This window comes from Penaeus chinensis, chromosome 19 (genome assembly GCF_019202785.1).
Source record: "Penaeus chinensis breed Huanghai No. 1 chromosome 19, ASM1920278v2, whole genome shotgun sequence".
Taxonomy (NCBI): domain Eukaryota; kingdom Metazoa; phylum Arthropoda; class Malacostraca; order Decapoda; family Penaeidae; genus Penaeus; species Penaeus chinensis.
In genome coordinates, this window is record NC_061837.1 from 8,977,880 (window position 1) to 8,985,379 (window position 7,500).

The 7,500-nt window shown below is 46.2% G+C and overlaps 1 protein-coding gene across 12 annotated transcripts in view; it reads right to left on the reverse strand.

The window, feature by feature from the left end:
* Positions 1-7,500, reverse strand: part of LOC125035472 (tyrosine-protein kinase SRK2-like) — a 163,385-nt gene that overhangs the window by 70,439 nt on the left and 85,446 nt on the right. The window lies entirely within an intron of this gene.

A 7,500-nucleotide genomic window follows, 5' to 3' on the forward strand; every position in this document is an offset into this window, starting at 1 on the left:
AACACTAGTCTTCGAGACTGTATGTATGTACAAGACGTGTCTTTGTGTCCGGGAGCTTTGCCCAACCAACTTCCCATCTCCCTGGGCGATACGGTCGACTTCCTCCCCCCCACCCCCACCACATTTTTTCCTTTTTTTCTTTGTAATTTTGCTTCTGGTTTGCATGAGCGTCTAAACCCGTGCATGCGAGCGTTTTGGCGGTAAAGAATGGAGGAGAACTCTGACGGTGACAGCTGGGACCCTGCGGAGAGGAAAATGCGATTTGGGAGGAAGGAACATAAAATCAGCCGAGCAGAGAGTGCAGTGGGATGGGGGGGGGGGGGAGACGATGGGTGAAGAGGGGTGGAGGAATGGAGAAAGGGGGGAGGGTGAAGAGGGACAGAAAGAAGGAGAAAGGGGGAGGGTGAAGAGTGAAGGATGGAGGAAGGGGGGGAGTGAAGACAGAAAGGGAAAAGGGGGAAGGGGCGAGAAGAAGGACGGTGGCAGATGAACGCAAAAGCAGGGATCAAAATGCGAGAGACGACGATAGGAAAACAATCGTAAAAGAAAAAAAAATGTTCCAAGGAGAGGGAGACGGCAAAAAAGACGAAGTCGAGGGGGACGTTAGTGGTAGTAATGGGGGGAGGGGGAGGGAAGAGAAACAGGAAGAGGAAGAGGAAGAGAAGGAAAGAAAGAAAGAAAGAGAGAGAGAGAGAGAGAGAGGAAGAGGAAGAGGAAGAGGAAAAGGAGGAAAAGGAGGAAGAGGAAAAGGAGGAAAAGGAGGAAAAGGAGGAAGAGGAGGAAGAGGTGGAAGAAGAGGAGGAAGAGGTGGAAGAAGAGTAGGAAGAGGTGGAAGAGGAGGAGGAACAGCATTAGCAGCAGTAACTGAAGAAACAAAGGAAAAAGAATTGTGCATGAAAAACAATTCCACTAACAAATAAACTGACAACAACAACAGCACAACAACACCACTATAACACCACAATAACAACACCAACACCACCGACTGCAATTCCAACCCATAAGATAAAAATAAAAGGGAAAGACTGAAGTAAGCGAGCAAAGACCCGCGGGCGCGTCGGGGAAGGGCTCCACACACAAACCGAGGGCCCCGACACGACCCGCGTCAGTCTGGCTTGCATCAGTCGTTCCCCGGCCGAGTGGGGGACGCGACTCTGCAGATGCTGGACTACGCGGCGCTCTCTCTCCTTCTTCAATATCGGAATCGTAAAGGCAATTTTAAAATCTGTAAGTCTGTGGAAGGCCGGTTGGCATTTCTAATCCATCCACGACGAAGAATTGGTTCTGTAATTTCGTTAAAGATCTGGCGAACCGCTATTCTCAACCCTATCTATTTACCACTCAAATGCGACATTCAACCACAAAGTCGACACAACCATAAAATCGACAACCAACCACAAATTCGACACTCATCTACAAAGTCCACACTCAGCCATAAAGTCTACACTCAACCAGAAAGTCGACATGTATACCACCAGCGAGCCATCTACCCATCAGGCTATCTACCCTTAACATGGGCTGTATCACCACCGCCACTTTCCAGCACTCACAGCCCTCCCCCTCCCCCCCTCCCATCTCATTCTCTAACACATTTCCACTGAACTGAACACTCTTGTAGCGAAATCCTCAAACGCGAAATCTGGAAATCTTTTATAACTAACAATGCCTTTTTTCTCTCTCTCGTTCCCTCTGCCGGTCTCTTTTCAATAAATTTTCCTTTTACTTCGTGTTTTTTCGCCTCTCCTTCCTTCCTCTTTCTCTCTCTCTCTCTCTCTCTCTCTCTCTCTCTCTCTCTCTCTCTCTCTCTCTCTCTCTCTCTCTCTCTCTCTCTCTCTCTCTCTGTGTTTTCTCTTTCTCCTCTTCTTCTTTTCCTCCCCTTGTTCTTCTCTTTTTCTAGCCTTCTCTTCACAAATTCCTTTCCCTCTTCTCCCTCCCTTTTTCTCATTTATTCATGTGTTCCTTCCGTCTTTTCACTCCCCCTTTCTTTTTTTTTTAGTCTTTCTCGCTCCCACTAACTCGTCCTCAAAACATGACGGTGTTTCTCCATAAAACCACATGCATCCACACTTTCATGACTTGGGAAACAAACCGGTGGTCGACACAGAATGTTACAACAGCTTTACACAAATACTTTACAACAGATGTATAATGTATGTAAATAAAAAAAAAAAAAAAAAAAAAAAAAACTTTTTCCTAATAAATATACAAGAGGACTGATGTAAAGGAAAAATAAATCTTGATTATGAATGTGTAAGTAGGGGGGTAAAAAAGGTGTGTAACTGTAATATAAAAGGATTGGAAAAGAGAGAGAGAGAGAGAGAGAGAGAGAGAGAGAGAGAGAGAGAGAGAGAGAGAGAGAGAGAGAGAGAGAGAGAGAGAGAGAGTGAGAGAGAGAGAGAGAGAGAGAGAGAGAGAGAGAGAGAGAGAGAGAGAGAGAGAGAGAGAGAGAGAGAGAGAGAGAGAGAGAGAGAGAGAGAGAGAGAGAGAGAGAGAGAGAGAGAGAGAGAGAGAGAGAGAGAGAGAGAGAGAGAGAGAGAGAGAGAGAGAGAGAGAGAGAGAGAGAGAGAGAGCATATAAAAGGAGGGTAACTATTTCATTTCTTTTGCACCCTTGGAAAATAATAACAAAACAAGTAACCACGCAAGCTACCAATTTGCCTAATCACCTGCCTAACCTGCATAAAATGCAATCAATACAACAACTTCCTATCTATCACTCGAATCAACCACAACACCCCATCCCTCCCCTCCCTCCCCTAGACAATCCCACCCCACACACAAGCCTCTACCCATACTCTACCCTCCCCTCCAATACCCTCTCCCTCCCTCCCTGCACAACGAAACAGCTGTAACTCTGCAACTTGCAATCGTGCTACTCGTCCCTCAGGGCAATCTGTACACCAAGGCTTTAAAACAATCCATTTCGCTCACCTTTATTTTCTATGAACAAAACAGTTCTGTCCCCCTTTTTACAGAGAACAGGTAATACCAACGACTAACTGTCTGCTGTGCATTCATACAATGCGTATGCAAGTATACGCTTTTACAAACACTACATTCATATAGTTATGGCGTTAATATCAGACTACATTGCACATATTTACATACACACATGTTTGTATGACTGTGCCTGTGTGTGCGTGCGTGCGTGCGTGCGTGTATGTGAGTGTAAGTTGGTGCGTGAGTGTTAGTGACTGTGTGTATGAGTGTGGCTGACTGTGTAAGCGTGACCCCCATCCAAAATCGCTCAACTGCCACTTCTTCCTTACAACTACAATAAAGCAAAACAACAACAAAAAAAAAAAAACACTACGGTCAACGCTCCAACAGCCGTCTGTCTTCCCTCGGACCCAGTGTAAGAAAACTCCCAGGGATTTCCTGAGCCCCATAAAGGCCGTGCCCGCAGCCCAACGAACTCGCTGCCGGCGGGGCCATAAACATTTCCATTAAACAAGAGCTCTCCTTCGTGGCCGACTCGAGCGTTCCTCTGGCTGTATCCTATCCCTCTAGTATCCTATGCTTTCTGTAGGAATAAGGCATTAGTGCCAGGCACACAGAATAGACGTAGACTCGAATACACGAAATAATGTAACACATACAGACATATTGACCTAAACAACATTCATAATTCTGAACAGGCAGACAACTGCAAATATATGCATTCGCCCATACGTACGCATGTACAAATATCAACACACCCATAAAAATATATACATACAAAATTACATACATAACTAGATTCTTACATGCAAGCAACACAAGCAAACCCGCACGGACACATTAACATCTATCTATCTACCTATCTATCTATCTATCTATCTATCTATCTACCTACATCATACATAAATACAGACACATCCCTACGACCACGACGTCAACCGTACACACGAAATCCATTCATCATCTCCCTCACACGCACGCGAGACCGAACAGCAAGCACTCACCGCCTGCGCTTGCGCCTTCTTGCCCCAGTTCACTGACTTCCGCGCACACGGCTGTTCACGCACGTCCGCAGCCACTTAGCGAATACTAACAAACCCAATTACGCACGGAAGCTCCGCCGATCTCTCGATTCCAGCCGTAACACGCCCTGGGCTCGATCGCGGCGCCACCGTCATGCGCCCTTCCGGCTGGTGCCCCGCGTGTTTGCATATCGCCAGGCCCCACCAGCGCACGCCTGACTGCGTCGCTTCCTGCTTGCCCAAGTCGTCGCTTCTGAATAAATCAGGTTTCGAAGAGTCGCCGTTTTAATAACAAAAAAAACAAAAAAACATCAACCGTGACGTGTAAAGGAACCACGAGTTCAATTCTCATTAGATTTAATCGCCCCACCAATGCTGTTCCGCTTGGCCCATCCCGGTTATAGAAAAATGTGAACAACACGCCATCAGCCTGGTAGACAGAAAAATACGACACAGACAGGCAGAAAGAAACAAACAAACATAAACAGTGTGTGTAGGGGGGAAGAGGGAGAGGGAGAGGGAGAGGAAGAGGAAGAGGGAGAGGGAGAGGGAGAGGGAGAGGGAGAGGGAGAGGGAGAGGGAGAGGGAGAGGGAGAGGGAGAGGGAGAGAGAGAGGGAGGGAGGGAGGGAGGGAGGGAGGGAGGGGGAAGGGAGACAGAGAGAGAGAGAGAGAGAGAGAGAGAGAGAGAGAGAGAGAGAGAGAGAGAGAGAGAGAGAGAGAGAGAGAGAGAGAGAGAGAGAGAGAGAGAGAGAGAGAAAATGCATCCTCTTTTGCAAATCTGAAAATAAAATTAAGAGAATCGTAAATTAATTGAATAAATATTACATATTTACGTGTAATAAAACCCTATCTGAAAAAAAAAGCTTTAGAGTGCACTTAATTCCCCTACGCACAATAATCAAAAGTATCGTCAAAATATAAAAGCAATGAACATGAAACTACCAACGAAAGAGTAGCCCCAAACCGGCGCCCGAGCGAAATCCCTTTCTCGCCTGAGGCCATAATTTCTCCTACATCCTTGCAAATCCATGACGTTGGAGGCGTGACTCATGCAAGACGCTGGCGACTCGCACACTCACTCTCGTTCTATTTCTCCTCTGACCCAACTTCCTACCCCAGCAGTTATTCCCTCACTCCTCTCCTCTCCTCTCTCCTCTCTCCTCTCTTTCCTCTCTCTTTCCTCTTTCATCTCTCTTTCCTCTTTCATCTCTCTTTCCTCTTTCATCTCTCTTTCCTCTTTCCTCTTTCCTCTTTCCTCTTTCCTCTTTCCTCTTTCCTCTTTCCTCTCTCCTCTCCTTTCCCCTCCCCTCTACTTACCCTATGCGGACTCACGCAAATACGCACATGCAGGCAGGAACGTAACCAGAATGCATACTTGTAACAACACAAGATTACTTGCCCCATTCTCATTCACAGCAGCCTACACGAACGACAAGATCACTGCCTCATCCCTGATATATGCTCTCCGCCTTCAATAAAACGACAACTCAGTGGCATTTTTTTTCATTACTTGTTACCCAGAAGACATGCAACAGACAAGATGACACAGATGACACTCAAACTGTGGTAAATCGGCTCAATTTAGCGCTACACATACTCACAAACTCACTCACTCAATCACTCATTCACTCACTATCTCTCTCACTATCTCTCTCTCTCTCTCTCTCTCTCTCTCTCTCTCTCTCTCTCTCTCTCTCTCTCTCTCTCTCTCTCTCTCTCTCTCTCTCTCTCTCTCTCTCTCTCTCACACACACACGCTTTTTTTTCTCTTGCTCCCTTTCTTTCTTCCCTCTCTCTCCCTTTCCTTCTTTCTTTCTTTTTCTCTTTCTTTCTTTCTTCTTCAATGCCTCTCAAACATGAATGCACGCACGCACACACAAACACATAGAGAGAGAAAAAGAAAGAGAGAAAGAAAGAAAGAAAGGGAGAAAGGGAGAAAGGGAGAGGGAGAGAGAGAGAGAGAGAGAGAGAGAGAGAGAGAGAGAGAGAGAGAGAGAGAGAGAGAGAGAGAGAGAGAGAGAGAGAGAGAGAGAGAGAGAGAGAGAGAGAGACAGAGAGAGAGACAGATAGAGTATAAGAGAGAAGCCCAGAGAGCAAGAGACTAAGACCTCCAATTTCTGATGTAACAAAGCACGCGGTTGTTTCAATAGCGAGTCCAACAACACTAACCCCTAACACACGCACACTCACATGCATTCAACCCTCACGCACAGCTTCTACACACAACAGTGGGCCGGCAACAATTACACCCGCGCACTACTTACCCTATGCGGACTCACGCAAACACGCACATGCAGGCAAGCACGTAACCAGCATGCATACTAGTAACCACGCCATATTAATTTAAAAACTGAAGTGTAATTCCATAAAACACAGCCCCGTCCCCGCCCAGCTGAAGCCTCTTGGCGTGCGTCCCATGCAGAGTAGCCCCCGTAATAGGCAGGCTGCGTCCCTTCATTTATGTAGTTTGTAGAGTAAGTCGCACATGAATCGCAGCCTACATGAACGACAAGATTACTGCCTCATCCCTGACATATGCACTCCGCCTTCAATTAAATGACTACTAAACGACAAGAAACGGCTCAATTTTGCGCTACACAAACTCACACACTCAATCACTAACTCATTCACTCACTCACTCCCTGTCTCTCCCTCTCTCTCTCTCACACGCATACTTTCACTTCCTTTCCTTCTCTCTCTATCTATCTATCTATCTATCTATCTATCTATCTATCTATCTATCTATCTATCTATCTATCTATCTATCTATCTATCTATCTATCTATCTATCTATCTATCTATCTATCTATCTATCTCTCTCTCTCTCTCTCTCTCTCTCTCTCTCTCTCTCTCTCTCTCTCTCTCTCTCTCTCTCTCTCTCCCCCCACCCACGGAAAATGCGGATTTTTGAGGTAGGTCACTTTTTCTCGATTTTTTTTCCGTAACAGTCAGTTGCCGCACCCTCGACTTCCAAGTTCCATGTAGGGTCATGCGAGTAACAAAGCAAGGCAATTTTGAGACTGTAAACAATAACCAGGGATTTTTTTAAATAAATAAAAATAAATAAAAATAAAAATAACAGCACGTCTAATTCCTTGGCGTTACTACAACGATGTTTGTGGAGATTGCCGAGCACAAATTCCCACCTTAACCCCCCTTGTAAAATAAACACGATACGAGGTAAAAGATACAAAAGTCTCACTAAACATGGCTAACTCCCACGTCTGGACCGGGCCATCCGCAATACCCAGGTGTGTTAAGCCAAGATTCCGGACTAGCAATGCCAGATAAGCGTAGTTCGCAAGACTGTTTGGTGTGGCTCAATTGGTGGCTACAGCAAACAAACAAACAAACAAACGGATCTGGCCGGGCGTACCATACCTTCGCCACGCTCATTAACCTGTGGCAAAAACTAGACGTGTCACCCGCCTACTCTGACGGCGCCACATCAGCTGCTGCCCCTTCGCTCTGCTACATTGTTGTTCCTAAGACATCTCGTATTTGTGAGTCTAACGCCAGCCAGTCCCGTCTAGTCAATA